Here is a 17586-nt window from a genome sequence, read left to right on the forward strand (position 1 = left end):
GGCTAGCTGCCAATACAGTCCTTGTTGTGGGCACAGTTTGGCACTATGAAATTACAGAAATGCCTGGGGCAGTGAGTTGTTGAACTGCTTTCACAGCCAAATGAGGCCTTTTCCTTGTTTTTATTATTTCCACAGGCTTTTGGTTGAAGGGGATGGGACTATTAATGTGACAAGAGCATAGAAAGCACCCATGGAGACAAGTTCTCACAGAGAAGTGGATGGCAGTGCTGGCTGCAGCATAAAAACCTAGTTAGAAGTGAGATCCTAAGCCCCTGGCCAGGACAGACCCAGGGATGGGTGAAGACTTGAATTGGGTTTTATCTGAGGTGGCGTAGTTCTGTACTTGGGTCAGTGGTAGGATGGGGGAGGTCTGGGTTTGAGTGTCCATGAGTAAGTTTCTGAGGTTTCTCTGCATCCCTGACAGGCCATTGGCTTCTTCCTGGCCTTTTTCTTCTCTGTAAAATGCCCAGCCTCTGCCTGGATGGAGCATGGCAAAGACAACCCTGGGCAAGGGTATCTGAAGATGCCAGGTTCTGGGATCTGTGACGCTAGTTCTGTTGGCCAGAAGTCACTAAATCAGGTCAAGTTCATATTTATCTTGAGCTTACTCTTGGGTGCCTACATTGAGGGAGTTGTGCCCTCACCTAGCAGGGGGATGGATTTGTTCCAGTCTCTTCCTAACTAGAAGGTGAGATGTCCAGAGCCTTCACTGGATAGCTGGGTTTTTGGTTGTAGTTATTTTTGGTCTAAGGACATAAGAAGACAAGGTTCTTTGAGTAGATGCAATTATCTCTTATTAGACCAACTAATAATAATAAACCGTTTGGTCTAATAAAAGATAGATGCATCTACTCAATGAACCTCGCTTTCACTGGATACAGTATCTGTATTCTAGCTGTTCCCTGGGACAAACCAGTGGGACAATAAAACTTGCCCTTCCTGCAGCCAATTTTTGTTTGCAAGGAAAGTGTAATTTTTGGATTAACTAGCTATGCTGGCAGCATGGGTTCCCACTCCTCATGTTCTTCCCTGAACACCAGCATAGAGGAGGCTGTGCTCTCAGAGAGGGGAGGGGATCCCTTTTGAAGAAGGGGGTGGGAGGGATCTTAAGACACCTGCTGAGAATGCAGCAACAGTGAGCATTATTGATTTTTGGGGGTGGGGGAAGCCTCTCTGAAGGTGGCAGGAGTGAGATGGTTGTTTACTGATCTGGGCATATTAGTGAGGTGGATGGCCTGGCTTTCACGTCCATATTGCAGCTGGAAGATCAAAGCCCCCGTGTGGGGAGGAGGGGAAGGATGGAGTGCTTTTTTTGGCTTTCTTTTAATCTTCCATAGTAAACAAGGGGAAAGAAAGCAGTATTGTTCAGCCCTCCAGCCAGAGGAGATGCTCCAGATCGCTCACAGCAGGATCTCTCCACAGAGCTCTTCTTTTGAGTGCCTCAACACAGCTTTCAAGGAGCTCTTTCCTGCCCTCGGAAGGCCTTCCACTCCACAAAAACCTCCTGAAAATGTAAAGGCAAGCCAGGGAGGGATGAAAAAGCTTGAAGCGGTGAATTAGCTGCTAGCATGTCTGCACACGGTAAAGGAAGGGGGCTTTGTACCAGCCTGGAAGAGTCAGACTCGTGCATCTACTCAAGGTGATTCAGGTTGATTTTTGGTGGGAGGCTTGCTGCATGCACTGTGGGCTCCTTGCAGTGAGGGGGCAGAGGAGGTCTCTGCCACTGACCAAATGTGCTGGCAGGGGGATGCCATGAGGGTTCTTGCTGTTGTCTAAAGAGCACAGCAGGAAAGGGGCTTTTGGGGCCAGGAACTTGAAATTTTGCTCCTTGCTTGTTTTTAAACCTGTAGGCAGGGTGGTGTGGCTGAGGCCAGCTTCCCTGTGCTGCTTCCCCTCAAATGCTGACCCAAGGTCTAGGGAAGCAGCTAGGGGGGATATGACTCTAAATAGCCAAGTGCATGTCCCTGGTTCCCAGGGGCTGATAGCACTGACCCTGCACTTGCTTTGCTCCCCGCTTCCCCATGTGAGCACATCTGTTTTCCACATCCAGCTGCTGGGCTTGCATGTCCAGGTGGCACAGTACTCTTGGCACAGGGGAAAACTGCAAAAAGGCTCAGATGGAGCCTCTAGTTCCAGTAAGACTTCATTTGACTTGGGGCATTGTAAAAGAGAGTACAAAGGAGGGACCTGGGGGTGGAGGTAGAAGACTCCTTAGAGGCTCTAAAGCAGGGGCAGGCACTTATTTTGGGTGGAGGGCTGCTTAATGAGTTTTGGCAAACTGTCGAGGGCTGCCATCTTGGGACAGAAGTCCTACCCCTGACCTTTTTTACCAGAAGTCCCTCCCCTTGCTTCTGGAAATACTCCTTTTGGGAACAGGGTTGCTATCTTACAACCAGAAAAAACCCCAAATTATACACAAAGCCAAACCCCTACTATAACTTTATATTTTAATTTTACAAAAAATTTTTGTCATGACTTGTTTGCCTACTGTATATAGAGGTGATTGTGTAATAACTCAAAAATAAATTCTTAGTCTTATATATTGTGTGGGGGTGTGCGCACGCATATGTGCAGTGGCATGTGGATGGGGGGTTGTGAGGGGGTGTGGTTGTGTGTGGGACAGCATAGGGTATGTTGGGGGTTGTATATATGTGTGGGTTTGTGGGGTGTGAAGGAGGGTGCAGGGGTGTGGGGACCTCACACTCCTTCCCCCCCCCATGTTGTGGGGGCACTCTGCATCATGGCGAGGGGTGCAACCTCTGCCGGGCAATCTGTATTGCTGATGCTGCCTGCCCTTGCCAGGCACGGGAGGGAAGCCCCAGGAGCTGGAGCCGCCTGCCTCCCCTGCCCCACAACGGAGTGTGCCTGGGGTTTCCCTCTTGTACCCCATAGCCCTGATGGGAAGGCAGCCGGCTCCAGTGTGCCTGGGGCTTCCCTCCCATGCCCAGCAAGTGTGGGGAGCGCTGCTGATGCAGACTGCCTGGCAGACACTGAACTCCTCACTGTGGTGTGCAGTGCTGGCTGGAGCCGTGCCCTGCTGGGAGCCTGTGCCAGGCATGAGTGCCCTGAGCGCCCCCACCTACTACTGTTGCTGCTGCCACAGTTTGCCAGGGCTGTGTATCAGGTGGGGGTAGTGTGGGGAGGGGGGTCCTTACACCCCGCACCTTCCTTCACTCCTGTACCCTGCCCAGCCAGGCTGTATGCTGCAGCCCTCCCCCCGCTGCTTTTCTACCTCCTGGCCAGAGCCAGAAGGAGACTGGGGAAGCCAAGCCGGTCCTGGGGGTGGGCTGCAGCAGCGGCAGCCCCTCCTGGAAGCTGCTGCTGTCCGGGCAGGGCCCTTCTGCTCACAAGAGTGGGAGTGAAGCTCAATAGGGTATGCTTGGGGAGGAGGGTGTACATGTGGGCAACTTGCTCCCACCCTTTTTTGGGCAGAAGGACTGGGTGGGGCACAATTTGTTAGTGGGTCCCACGGGCAGGATGAAAGTGCTTAGCGGGCTGGCTCCAGCCTGTGGGCCGTATTTTGCCCTCCTCTGCTCTAAACTAAGTTGTCCTCTAACATTGGAGTGCTGGTCACTAAGGTAGCTGACATGTCAGTGTTGTGAATAGTCCCAGGTCATGTTTCTTCCAACTTCTGGGTTTTTCTTCTGCTAGGCAGCCCTTCCCTCTTCCTAGAAAGTGGTATCCATGGGTCATTCATTCCCATCTTATGCTGAGTGAGGAACCCAGTGGGATTTGAAGGTGCAAAGACCAGAGGACTTGGAAACTTGTCTATTGTGAAAGCAAAAGGTGGGGTGGGGGAGGAAAGGTCTAAAAGAGAAATAAGAGCAAACTGGAGGCTCTCTTATTTTCTTCCTAAATGTAACTCTGTCCTGGAGGATGTCGGCAGAGATCCTGCAGCATTCGTTTGTGTGTGGTGTCTATGCTACTGGTCTCCGGATGAGCTCTGTTCATGGCTTCCAGAGCTGCCCTTAGATGGGTTTATTGCTCTCCTCTCTTGGCTGCTAAACCTGCCTCCCAAGATGATGCTGTTTAGAGAGCACTTCACTGTGGAGGTTCACTGTTGCCAGGCAGCTGGGCTTTGTACAGAGCCATATGAACTGTCAGGGTTTTACAGAGGAGCCAGGACAACCTGAAAACCTTGTCTCAAGAAAAATTCTGTCCAGGTTTGGCTTGGTTGGGAGGGGGACCCTGAGTCCCCTGCCCCCCCCCCCAATCCTTTGAGTGAATGGAGGGCTGGGTGGCAGATTTGGCTTCATCTGCATGACACATCTGGTGTATCCTGTGAGCACCAAAACAGGTGTAAATCCTGCCACTTCACCAAATCTTGTCTTCAAACCTAAAACTTGGAGCAAAGCTTGTGACAGGGCAGCCTTCCTGGTTCCAGCTCTAAGATGAGATTGGCTCAAAGATTAAGCTCCATTCCCCCTCCCTGCCTTGGCCCACAGCTCCTTGCATGGCAGTTCTCCTAAGCCCTGCAAAACAAGCTCAGGATATTTGCCATGCTGCCAGCTCTACTTTCCCTGCCTCACACACACCCCTTCAGGCCTGGGTAGATGGGCTCTGCCTGGGCACAGCTACCAGGAGGGGAGCACTGTCTTCCTTCACTCTGGCCCCGGTGGAGGTTCCTTGGGAGCTGGCTGTTCACTGTGACAAGGCATTAGTGCTGCCTGATCAGATCTGAGCTGAAACTGGGCAGAGTTCAGAGCCTGTTTTTCCCTTGGTTCCAGTGAACACTGCCTGTGCTGCTATCAGCTCCCTGGAATCGCTGTAGTGCTCACTGGCCGGACCTCTGGAGTACCAGCGCCTGGGTTTTGCTTTCCACCCCTGCTTTCAAAAGCCGTCGCATTAAAGCATCCATCTTGAAGCCCCCTTTCACACCCAGGCAGGCATTGCGCACAAAGGGCCATTGAACAGCACAAGGGGCTGACTTGTCACTGTTTCATTGCTTGGCTAGTCTGAAAAAAGACGGGAAGGCAGGGTGCGCTGGCTGATGCTTGGGGAGGGTTGAAGTGCTCCAGTGCACTGGCAACTGTTATAGGAAGTCTTGTTTTCTGAGTGTTCATGGTGGAACCTCCTGTCCATGTTCATGGAGAATTCCTGCAGGTGAAAGACATGTGGGCAGGGGTCCCTTGGCCCAAGGATGGAGCAAACCTCTGGTGAGGGAGAGCAGTTACTGTGGGGAACAGATAGTACAGCAAAGGAATCGGAGTCTCATAGCTGGTGGGGTTGGTATAGATGAGACTAATAGACCAGCCTCTTCCTTCCTGAGAGCTAGGGTCAAGTCCCAAGGTTAAGACTGAAGTGAAATGGATTAATTTGCTCTGCCCCTAGACTGAGTGAGCCCCCGTGAGGCTTTGTTTCCCTGTCTGCTCCAGTAAAACAGACCTGGTGCTGACTCTTTGTCGACAGTGGGTCTCCTCACAGCTGCCCTTCAGCTGATGCTGGAGATGGCATGGATCAGGGATGGTGTGATTGCGTGCAATACTTGATGGACCAGGGTGAGCAGTGGTCTCTGTAACAGACCTGAGAATGGACTGGTTCCACCCAAGAGTAACGAAGCTTGGAGGCTGTTACCAACACCCACCTAAGAAGAGCGTGTCTGTCTGTGTGACTGAATATTGCCAGCACTAGGTAATAGTCTAGTGGACCAGGACTGGCTACCTTTGCCCAGACATCTGGGACTAGAATAACGGGGACATTTGGCTGTTTCAGGTATGTTGAACGGGCTGGAGGAAGCGCCAGTGTCAAGTTGGCTTTATCCAGCTCTAGCAGTAATCTTTTGTTTTCTCAGTCTTTTGAGTCTGCGTTACTACCCGTAAGAAACAACCACTATTTTTTTTCCTCTTGCTGCTTCCTCCTCATGCTTCACGCTGTGATCAGCAAGTGTGGCAAAGTCTGGTTAGGATGCTAGTGACTCATTTGTCTGAGAGAGGAGCTTGGCTTATTTTCCCTCAAGATTGTCATGCAACAGAACAGTGCTTGATGTAGGGGATCAGCAGGCCCAGTGCCAGAATTCCCATCCGGTGTGGCCACTTGAGCCTGACGCGTCCTGCTGCATGGCGTTCCCAGTGGGGACAAGCCGGACCGTAACTGTTGTGACCTGTTCCACAGTGTCTCTCCGAAGACCTGTGCAAAACTTAGCAGCTCATCATTGGTACATGTCAATATAATGCACTGGTCCAAATGTCGAGGTGAGGCTTTGGGTACTTAACTTGAGTCCCTGGCTTCCAAAAGACAAGTTCTTGACTCTTTTGGAAACTTTCTTTGAAGTGGTTTAAAAGTGTGGGGGTCTCCAAACACTTCGCTTCAAAACTACATGGGACTCAAGGAGATGGCTGCTGCCCTGAGCATGTCATGGGTTGAGCAAGGGCTAGATGACTTTGAGATCCCTTCCAGCTCTACTTGTCTATGACTGAATCTCAGGGCCATTTTGAGGGGTGCTTTGTTCTGAGCTGGAGTCTTGATGGTATCCAGCATGGCTGACCCTGAGGACTCTTATCACTGATGCCCCAATACAAAGTATTGCTTTCAAAACCTTCTTCCAGCTCCTGGAGTCTTAGGGTTTGTACACACTATTCTCTCTTTTTCAGTAAAAGCTGTGTTTCTTGCTTTTGCAGCTAAAGGGAGAAGTTAAAAAAAAATGGGACTGAAGGTTCAAAGCTAGAGAGCCAAAAAACACCACAAGTCTAGCTTGCTTCTTTTTAAAATGTCTCTCGTGCTTCTTTGGGGCTGGGCTCAAAACTGATTGCTCAGTGTTGGCAGTACTGCATTCAACAGTGAGTCTTGTTTGGAACACATACTGTTTCCCTCTTTCCTTTTCTTCCCTCCCCCCCTTTTCTTTTACATACCTGGCTCATGCTTTGGAAGCCTCATTCCAAAAATTCCTGCCAAAAAAGGAACCCTACCTAACTGTGGCCTGGATGACTATTATGCAGGTTTTCCTGTCTTGTGGTTGGATGGAAGCCTCTGACAGCAGCAGTTCTTGTTGGATGCTTACGGATGTGTTGCATGGAGCTGTGCCTGCCTCCAGGTAGTTCCAAAGCTTCTCCGCAAGCCAAACTATGACTGCTGGGGTTGGCCCTGAACTGCCAATGTCTACACATGGCACAATAGTCATCCAGGCCACAGTTAGGTAGGGTTCCTTTTTTGGCAGGAATTTTTGGAATGAGGCTTCCAAAGCATGAGCCAGATATGTTTTTTTTTTTTAAAAAAAAAAAAAGGGGGTGGGGGGGACAGGGAAACAGTATCTGCTACAAACAAGACTCATTGTTGCATGCAGTACTACTGACACTAAGCAATCAGTTATGAGCCCAGCCCCAATAAAGCATGAGATTATGCAGATTTGTGTGCGTGTGTTTGTGCTCGCTATTTTTCTTGGTCAGATAAACATCCAAAACTCTTGATTCAATTTCAGTCTCTCTGCAAAGGCATTTAATTCATACCTCATTTTAAATGCCTCCCTGCTCTGTGTGTGGGGGAAGAGGATGGAGTGAATTTTCACTTGTTAATTTAATTATCTTTTTTTCCCTTTTTCTGACCCATTGGCCCCTGCTCTAGTTGGTTCTGTAGCCTTAATTAAGATGGCTTAAAATTTTAACTTGAGCTGACAGGATTGGGTGGGTGGGGCTAGACTTTTTAATACCTTGGGTTATTTGGCTCTGGTCCTGTGGGAAGGAGAGGCATTGCTGTGTGCATAAACGGTTTCCTCCCCCCCACACACAGCCCCCTCTATTTGTTTTTTTTATCTTGGAGACATTTTAGTTAGATTAGGCTGGATGGAGGAGGAAAGCTATGTTGCTATGGATGAAAATAACTAATGGCAATGCCTTTACTCATGTGTCTTCTTGAAATATAATTGCTGGACAGAACTGAAAGGAAAGGCTTTCCTACTGGTGCTGCTAAAGCCCAGTAGTGTCAACTCTTACCATGTTGACAAGAGTCTTAAATCTCCAGCTCGTGGAGTCAGGTGGTTCCGGGGGGAAAATCTCTGCTTTCTTTTTTAAAAATGTAGTTTTTAGCCCATATTGTTGGCAGAAAAGGCTTGAATCTGTGTCCCCTAGGATGTCTGCCAGGCTCACACCAGGAGGTAAAGGGGGGTGGAAAAAAGCAACCTTCTGTTTCTTGTCCTCAAATCATGTTTTTTAGAAGGCTTGACAGAGTACTTTTGAATGCCTGGGACTGGTCATGCTATAATCGGCTACAGCCTGGTTCTTAAAATGTCATGGTACAGTCTTTTACATCACTACTCTATTTGGAAGCCCTGCAACCCAGCCAACAAGTGTTGGAATGGAATCTGGGTGTCTGTACACGTGCTCCAGGTTGGAAGGGGCACTTCTAATTAGAGCAGCTCTTGGAGCCACTCTAATGAAAACACCTGCAATGTTGCATCTATTCAGCATCCCATGCTTCAGAATGGTGACGGGGGTGCTTTTAACTAAAGTTAATTTGACGAGCTTTAGTTAAAGCTGAATAGATCTGACACAGAGGCTGCTGGAGCTTGCCAGTTTGTGTCCAGTGAAACAAATCTGCTAATTTAGGACATGTCAGAGCAGATGTCTGGTACATAGGTGCCCTAGCTCTCCAGCCCTGGGCAAAGTGATTTGGAGTTGAGCTAACCATGGTGGTGATGGGTAAAGGGTTGGGAACAATTTCTTCTATAGGGGTTTCTGGCGTAAGTGCCCTTTGACCTAACCTCACGGTGCTTGAGTTTTGCCACTTCCCTGTGATGAGGTTGGTGTGGTCCTTTGCCTTAGCTGTGGACCACAAAGAGTTGGATCTTGAGTTGCCCAAACTTCTTACATGGCTTGGATCCAAGCACTTGGCTGAGACTTCTCTAACCTCTTGCAGGACTATTAAGCATGCAGGGGTGGGGCGGGGTGTGCATGTGTGTTCTTGTGAGATGATATGATCCTTGTTCAGGTTGCAGTTGAGGTGAGTTTCCCGTCGCAGTACTACTCCCCAACTCATCTTCGTGAAGATCAGAAACATTAAAGCTTTGGGATCCCTATCTCCATGCTGACTGTCACAAAAGTTAAATTAAAAAATATTTTCGGCCCTGGGTCTGTGTCTGGGCGTGAGGAAGTTTCAAACCCATGGTAACATCGCCTGTGGCTTGTGCTGAGTCTGTGTGAGAAAAACAGTGAGAGGGATGTGTTTGTCACCATAGTTTGAAGTGAATGGAGGGCAGGATTGTATTGAGAACAAAAATGACAGCTGAGGCATCCTGGGAAGGGGTGGCGGGCGAGTGACAGTGGGGGGATGTTTTGGAACAAGAGCACAGTCATTGAGAAAAGGGCTAGTGACCGCATGCAGATAACATCCTCCTAGTGTTCCCTAGATCCAGACTACTACAGTGTAGATCAAGTGGAATTAATCTCCAGCAGCATGTCTGCCTTAATGTGCTGCTCCATGTGCAGCATAGAGACTGCTGCTGTTGACCCTCATGTCTGTGCAGCCATAGACAGTAAGTGGCAGCCATGCTTTCTTTTGTGTTTTTTTCTGTTGGCAGTGGAGAAACGGGATGGTAAAGTGCATGCTGGATCTGCCGTCCCTTGCTCGAATACTGCCCTATTATCTCACATGGCCCACTGTGCATTTCTGCTTTATCCCTGAGCAGATCTATCCTGTCAATTCTCACCTGTTTTGGCCACACCTGACGGAAACATCCTGGAATCACAGATGCAGTGGACAGGATGTGCTGTGCAAAGTCTGGGTCTCTGGTCTGTTCCACGCTTTAAAACCTAGTGTGGCGGATCCTAGTTTCTGTTGTCACTGTCTGCTGTGTGAGACTTGCTGCTTTCTCTTGCTCTTGTGTGTAGTCTCCTCTGTCCTGTCTAGAGTTTGACATTTAGACAGGTGTGTTAATCTCTGTGGTCTTGCAAACCAGCGAAGCAGATGAGGCTTCATTTCATTGCATGTGCCTTCAAGGCTTTATTCAAGCCTATTTCTGGTAGCAGCTTGATACTGTTCTTTTCCCCCACCCCAGGGATGGGATGAGTGGTGACGTGGTGCGTTCTGGTATCTTCTCTTTTGTATTGCAGCATTTCAATACCATACAACAAGGTTTCAACATCTACCAGAACACAAGTTGAACAGGGTGATGAAGGGTGGATTCTGTTATATAGAAGCAGATGGAGAAGCCCTTGTTTCCCACCCCTATTTTAAAAAAAAGCCCTACAAAGCTCTCTTCCTTGCCACCTGGTTTCTGACTGCTGGAAAGGGAGAAGCAGCACTTCCCAACCACTTGACCACTGCTGCTCATGTAAAACAGGAGTTTTTTGTTTAGCAAATGCCTTAAATACCACAGAGGCTACAGGGACCTTCCCTATTTTCTGGTAATAAGGGCACTGACCTTTTTTTGCCTCGCATAGGATCTACATGCCAGTGTCAGTAGTGGCACTTCTGGCCTTGTAGACGGCTCTAGACAGACTCTGCAGTCCTGTCTGTTGCAATGTCTGCAATGCCGGGGGGGTGTCTGGGCAGGGTGGGAGCCAGACCGCACAGTACTGAGGCATCTCTTTTTGCAGAGAGCAGTATTTCAAAGGTCCCTTCCTTCTTGTTACAGAAACTGGAATGTGGTATCTCTGTGTTTTCAGTCTGGCTACAATCACTGTTTCATGCTAGGTCTTTCAAAAGCAGATAACTTCTGCTCCCTCGCCATGCCCAGAGTTTCCTATCACTGTGGTTTCACAACTCTTCATTCTATCCTTGAAATGTTTGGGAGCAATGGGCCAGTCTGTCTCTTACTTGACAGAGTCAGGGTACTTTGAAGGCAGCTGGATTCCTTCAGCCATTGCTCTGTGCCAAGAAAGATGCAAGTACCAGGCTGATCCTCCTTAACACCTGGGTTTGTTTGTCCTGTGGAAACTCTGGGCAGGAGATCATTAGTTTTGTTGCTGTAAGGTGGGTCTTATCTTGTGATGTGGAATTTATCCTTATGGATCCACTTGGCAGGGAGTGGCTGAACAATACGCCAAGGCAGCTCTTCATGCCATGCTGATTTATATATTATATTGAGCTATCTTTTACATGACTACAGATTAAAGCCCACTGTTGTGCTGGGGTTGCTATTCTGTTCCTAGCTAAAGGAGAATTTCCCCCTCTGTCAGACTTTTTATAACATGTCTGACTCCTATCCCACCCACTGGGTGTGTAGCAGGCTGAAGTCTAGTGTCAGCCTGTCTGTCACACCCCATTGTGGGCTCTTCGGGGCAGAGATCATCTTTGCATGTATACTTCTACCTCCCCAGTGGTTCTTGACTGGAGCGCTGGAGAGCTACTGCAGTACAAATAACTCATAGCTGGGGCTTAATTTTTAAGCCCCTCATCCCTGACCTCCAACCAACAGTTGTGCTCCTTCACCAATGAGAGATGCATTCATTATCCTGCAACAACTTTCCCTTCCTGGGATAGCTGTTGTCTCATCTCTCTCTAGCCCTCTCCCACCCTTGACACCAGGGAGCCTGGCTGCTCTGTGAACAGCCTGATATACTGCGTACAGAGTCTGTCTAGTATTAGCGCAGCGACAGGGTCCCAGAGGAGCATGAGCTGAAAGGGGGGTGCTGATTCCAAGGAACAGGAGCACTGGGGAGGTCTTATGTCTGTCAGGGCCCAATGAGCATTGGAGAATCTACTTTTTTTTGCACCCCATGCCTCCTTTTGAATTAACAGTTTTTCATCCTGGTCAGGAGTGGAGCCAGGGAGGGGGAGCGAGGCGGCGCCATGGTCTGGTCCAAGCTGAATTTCCCAGCTGTGTGCGCCTTGTTTTAATTGCTTTTTGGGAGGGGGCACTTGCTGAGGCCTTCCCTGTTCTGTCTCTTGAGGGCAGGAACTGCATGCTTCAGCTTATCCATAGCTTCCCCCTTCAGCTCCCTCCCCCCTGTGCATTGCTCTTAATCACTGTCACAGCTTGGGAGGGGGGGGGAATGGAGATGAGGAAATGTTCCCTTTGGTTGCTGGGAAGCAGCCTCCCCTCCCCCTAGGCTGTGAGCAAAGGAGAGGTCTTGTTGATTATTAACTCCTTAACCTCTGTGTCTCCCTTTTCCTTCTGTATGGCAACAGCATGGTTACTTTTTCGGTGTCCCGAGTAGGTGGCTGCACAAAAATGTGGCTATTTGGGACTGGGGGGGATGAGAAAATTTACAGAACAGGACATGGTGTCCCTTCCTGGGAGTTACTTAACTCATCTCTCTCAACCAAAGTATAATATGTAGGTATGTACATTTGTCTGTCTCCATGCAGTGCGTGCTTCAAGCTCCTAATTGTTGTCATGTCTGCATTGCTACTATGTCGACAGCCTCCTGGACTTCTTCACTCATTTTCCTGTTAGTCTAGCAAGGAGGCCGCAACTTCTCTAAATGTCCCAACCAGGGTGGTGTGGGGGATCTGCACAATCTGACTGGTAGTCACCACTCTTTACAATGTTAATAAAAGTGAAAGCTGGAGAATGAGACATGTGCGCCAGGGGAGCCAGCCAGTCCATGTTTGGAAATGCCTGGGGTGTTTGCTTGACTTTCACTTCTCTTGGCTCCAGAAAATTGTTAGCCTTGGCTACTCTAGGCAAACTTCTGGCCTGTCTCGCTATGGCTGACACCCAGCCAGACAAGTACAGGAGATAACAAGGGTAGACAAGGCTATGAGCTCGTACAGTGGTTTCAGCAGCGTGGTGGGACAGGAGGGCAGCAGGTGTTATACAGCTTACCTAAAGTTTTCAAGGAGTAGTAGTTATTTCCCACATCTCCTTGCCTTCCTTCCACTTCTAGTAACTTCCACATTTAAGGTAGCACCCAAGATTAGGGCCCTGTTGTACTAGAAACTACCACGAGAATAGCAGTTGTCTTTCCCAGACAGTGGACACTATAGACTGGAAAACAGGGTAAGAGGTTGGGAGGAACTTGACGCAGCAGGTCAGTGGCAGAGCTGGAAGTAGAACCTAGGACTGAAGGCCTGGCCCCATTGTCTTCATGGGGGCCATGATTCTTTACCCCAGGTCTCTAAGGCCCTTGTTAAGGGCCTGTCTTCAAACTCTTTATGTCCAGTTGGCATCTAATCCAGTTTCTTCCTCTCTCTGAACCCTTTGTTCTGTATTTTACTCTTCAGTATCACTAGAAAACCCATCATAATTTACTGATGTCACCTTGTTGGACATGAGTATCCAGCCCAACCTGTGACTCTTAGTGCAGTACAAACCAGTTGGCTATTTTACTAAATGGTGAGACTCTAAACATTTTATTTTAACCAAAGATGGAGACAACTGCTGAAAAGGTGGCTCTAGGAAGATTCCCTTTCTAGAACTTTGCAGCTCTGTTATACTGAATTATGCTGGGGAGCAAAGAGAGACAACCTGTGTAGACCTGTGAAATGCAGTAGTGTGTGTGGGAGGGGGGAACCTTATTTGTATGTACTGCCGTCTTGAGTTGAGACTGTAACTTGAAATACCTTGCATCATGCTGTGCAATTATTTCTAGTGAATATTAGTCAAGTACAAATTACAAACCGTTCAGTCTTAAAAAGCTGTCAATCAACAACTGGTTATTATCCTAATCAAATGCACTAAAAATAGTGACAAAACTTATTAGCAGGGGGAAGGGAGGGATATCTGAATAAAACTGCAGTGGAATACATTGGCTGCATGTTAAAAGATGCACTGGGATGTCCATCCTCTGCTGCGCTAAATCGTATAACACAACACCACTTCTAGTCTCTGCCATATACCCTCTTGTATTGATCTTGTTCACTCCCAAGCCAAGCAGGTCAGGCTGGGTCAAGTCTCAGGCAGAAAGCTACAAATGCTTTATTTGGTCCTAGATACTCAAGGACCCAATGAAAGAAGGTATAGTGGCTTTCTACACTGGCTATTTATACAGTCTTCCATTTGCTGGCAGGAGCTATATAGCTCAAAGGGAACAGACAGTCACTAGCATCTTTTGTCTCTGTCTTCCAGACCGTACCCTTTTCTAACCCTAGTCAGAGCATGGTTATAAATGCTAGTGACTAGCCCAGACCAGTGTTTTTACCACTGTTAGCTGCAGGAGCTGGGGCAGATGGAGGTAGGGGAAAAGATAAGTGAGTCTAGGGGATTTCAGCTAGACTGGGAGACCTATGTTGAAGTGCCTGCTCTGAAACATGAAGAGCAAGAAACCTGAATCGAGGTCTCTTGCCTCCCAGCTGCATGTCCTATACCTGTACTCTTCCTGGTTAGTTTTGGACCAGTACGTTTCTCTGAAATGGCTTCCTCCTCATCTCCCTACAACAGACACTTTTTTTTTTTTCCCCACCAGTAATCTTTTTATCCAGTTCTAGAGGTCAGTTGAGGCTTAGCAGGTCTGGGAGTGGTCAGTATGGGGATTCATAAAGTGCTTTGTGTTCCCCTCAAAGATGCTATTGCAAATGTAAAGTGTCTGCTGGGTTTTTTATGTAGCAATTTTTAGTGCTCCTCCATTCCTCCTGGTATCCCCGACAGGGGTGAAGGCAGAATTTCAGCATGGACAGTTACTTGGAGGCATGACACATGGGGAAATGGAGAGACGTGCCTGGGTGCATGTTGTGTGAGGATACTTCTGAGGAGGCTAACGATAAATTTGCTTCTGGAAGGAAAACAGGGGTAGGTTGCTCCCAGGTGGTGGCAGTATCTGAGTATGCTCAATCAATGGGATCCAGGTGGTGCAAGTCCAATTTAGTGAGTCCAAATACACCAGCCAAACCACTCAAATTCTGTGCTGGGCTGTGTACTTTGCTCTCAGCCATGCTATCCCTAAGCTTTCCTCCCCTGTCAGCGGGGAGAGGGGACCCAGCTGCCAGGGCTACAGGGCTGGGGACCCAGGTCCCTGGTGGAGGTGGGGTGCCCTGCTGCCTGCCCTCAGGGCTCTGGAGCCCAGTGGGTGCACCCCAGCACTGCAGGACAGTGAGGCTGCAGAGGGATCTCTGCTGCAAGCTCCATGCTGTCCTGGCAACGAGTCCCCTGTATGCGCAGCAACAGTGAGGGGCACAACCCTGCTCTACCACCCCTGCTTCTGCCACATGTGCAGGGAGCATGCACCAGGGCAGCACAGAGCTCGCAGCGGTAAGCAGCTTTCTTGCGTGGCCCCACTCTGCCCTGCAGTACTGGGTCTCACTGGTTGGGCTCTGGAGGCCCCGAGGGAGGGCAGGAGCCTGAGCCTGCAGTGGGCAGCCTGCCCCCACTCCTGCCCTGTAAACAGATCCAGTCCGTTTGGCCCCCCGGAGTGCATGCAGTGGGGGGAACCGTCCCCCTCTGCCTCGTACGAGCTGCCCACAGCCCCATCTTGCTCCCTGCCAGGGCCCTGCAGCTATGTATTGCATCTTCAGGCTCCAAGCCCCATGCACTGCCTGGCTGGGCAGCAGCCCCAGCCCAACCCCTGCCCAACTCCCTCCCTCCCTATGGGGGCCTCAGTCCCCTCCCTTCACACTTACCTGTGGGAGCTGCTCTCCATGCATGTACATGGTACCCCCTCCTAGCCCTCTTACAGGCTGTAACAATGCCAGCCTGCAGAGAGCTCTTTGCAAAACTGCAAAATCCACTGGTTTCTTTAGTAAAATTAGAAATCCATCTTTTCCTCTGGTAAAGAAGGAAATACGTGGCTTTCTGTTTTTTCCCGTGGGAAACAGAAAACCCAGATCCCTGGTCATGACATCCCTGCTCAGTTAGTACAATATGGAGCTTGTGTGTGAACCCACTGAGCTGGAACTTCTCTGCTTCCTAAAGGGAACCGGCAGTTCTGGGTACTAGGGAGGCCAGCTTGGTTCTCTCGGGGCATAGTTCCTCATGCTTTGTAGTAACTGTATTCTGTCAGAAGCGGAGAGACTTTCAGACACAAGCTCAATCAATAGCTCTGGGCTGCCACCAACCAGCCTCCCCTGCTTTTCCTTCTTGATTCAATGACGTGCAGCAGAGAATCATCCCGCTCCTCACACATGAGGGATCAGGAGGCGGTTGTTAGCTGGCTGCCCTCTACTTCAAGGAGCCGCCAAGGTAACAAGCCTGCAGAAGGTGGGAGTAAAAAGAGAGGCTTGGGACTTTAGATTAGATGAAGGCAGTCTTTCCCTCAGGGTGGCTGAGGGCAAGACTAGGGGGGAAAAAAGGCACCAGCCTGATCTCCATCTGGAGTGCAGGGAACTGTGAGCTTAGCTGGGAGGGAGAGCCAGTGGGCCTATCTGCAGCAAGCAGAGAGCAGTGTGTTGAGGACCCTGTACTAACCTTTCACACTCTGTATCTTTCAGGATCCTGAGGACCTGAGCTGAATTCACCTGCTGCTGCCCCACCCCTCAAAAGCTGTAGCTGGACAGAGGTGGGTATGATGCTTCTACTTAGTTGGGCAGAGGTGAAAGGAGCATTAAACTTCAACCATTTAATATATAACCAGCTGTAACAAGGCCAAGGCTAACCCCTCCACTTAAAGGTGTTGGGATCCAAAGTCTCAGCCCAGATACCAGGGAGTGTGTGGACCTGAAGCTATTGATGGAGCAACACACTTTGCTGTGGGTGGAAGTCTCTTTTGTCATCTTTGTCAGCATCTCCACAGCAGACACCACCAGCTGTGTTTTTAAACTGTTTGTGATTTCTTCTTGTTCTGTCTGGGGCGTAGGGGACAGAGTTGAGGCCTAACGGCTCAGTACACTCATATCCTCCAACCTGTCGCTTATGATTATTCCCTTCAGATGAAACAGTAAGAGCTCCTGCAGGCCTGAACGTGCCTTGTGTACTAATCCAGCTGCAGAAAAGCCTGCCTTATTATGCCATGTCTAATCAGTCAGAAATGAGTGTTTTGGAATGCTGGCCACTTTCCATCACACTACACTTCACCTTGGGTGGGGGGGGGATGGAGGAAGCCCTATTGTGGTGAACATTCCTTGCAATCCTAATCTCCGATAAACCAGGTGTCAACAGGGATGACAAATCCCTCCCTCTCCCCCCCATAATCAAATGCACCCTCTAATGCTGCATGCTTCAAACTTTCAGGGAGCAGGGGTGGTTTGATTATGAGAGAGAGATTGGAGAGGGCATAGAAAATGTTCTCATAAGCGGCTTCTGGTCACAGAGTAATCTCACTCTTCTCCCTGCCCCAGCTTGGCTGTCTTGCTCTTCTTGACAAATTTACCATTCCAGGTGGGGGCAGGCTCGAGTGCATTGCTCTGTTCCAGGCGCACTGCTTCTGGAAGTGGCAGTGCTTCACTGGAATAGCACTACTGTGTAGCCAATAACCCTGCCTACATACTAATTACCCAGCCTACTGTACCCTGCAGTGCATTTTTTTCAGTGGAGATGTGCCCATGGGTGATAGTCTTATAGTTTGTGTAGAGTTTGGAACCTGAGCTTAGCCTGTAAGCTCCTTGGGGCTGGAGCTAGTGGTTTGTGCCCCTGGGGCCCTGGTCCATGACTGAACTCAGCATTACCAACACAAATGCACAGTAATGACTGTCGGGCTGAGAAGGAGTCTGGTTTTGAAGCATCTATCTTTTGCACCCAGGATCTTGGTATACTTTGTCAGTTACCAAATTGGGTTTTTCCTGCATGTGTGTTGCAACCAGGGTCTGGAAAGCTGGGCCAGGAGCCCTGGCAGTGCTGGCTCC

At 49.3% G+C, this 17586-nt stretch overlaps 1 protein-coding gene across 4 annotated transcripts in view; it reads left to right on the forward strand.

The window, feature by feature from the left end:
* Positions 1-17586, forward strand: part of SRC (SRC proto-oncogene, non-receptor tyrosine kinase) — a 69401-nt gene that overhangs the window by 16256 nt on the left and 35559 nt on the right. For 2 of the 4 annotated variants that reach the window (XM_090020912.1, XM_090020911.1), the window contains one exon: positions 16237-16304. The exons of 1 other annotated variant lie outside the window; for it this stretch is intronic. The gene's annotated coding sequence lies outside the window, so the exon portion shown is untranslated. Of the gene's footprint in view, positions 1-1617; positions 1640-16236; positions 16305-17586 lie in introns of those variants that run through there. One more of the 4 variants, XM_090020913.1, reaches the window with a different exon arrangement.

This window comes from Crocodylus siamensis, chromosome 10, assembly GCF_052110815.1.
Source record: "Crocodylus siamensis isolate JL-2025a chromosome 10, ASM5211081v1, whole genome shotgun sequence".
NCBI lineage: Eukaryota > Metazoa > Chordata > Crocodylia > Crocodylidae > Crocodylus > Crocodylus siamensis.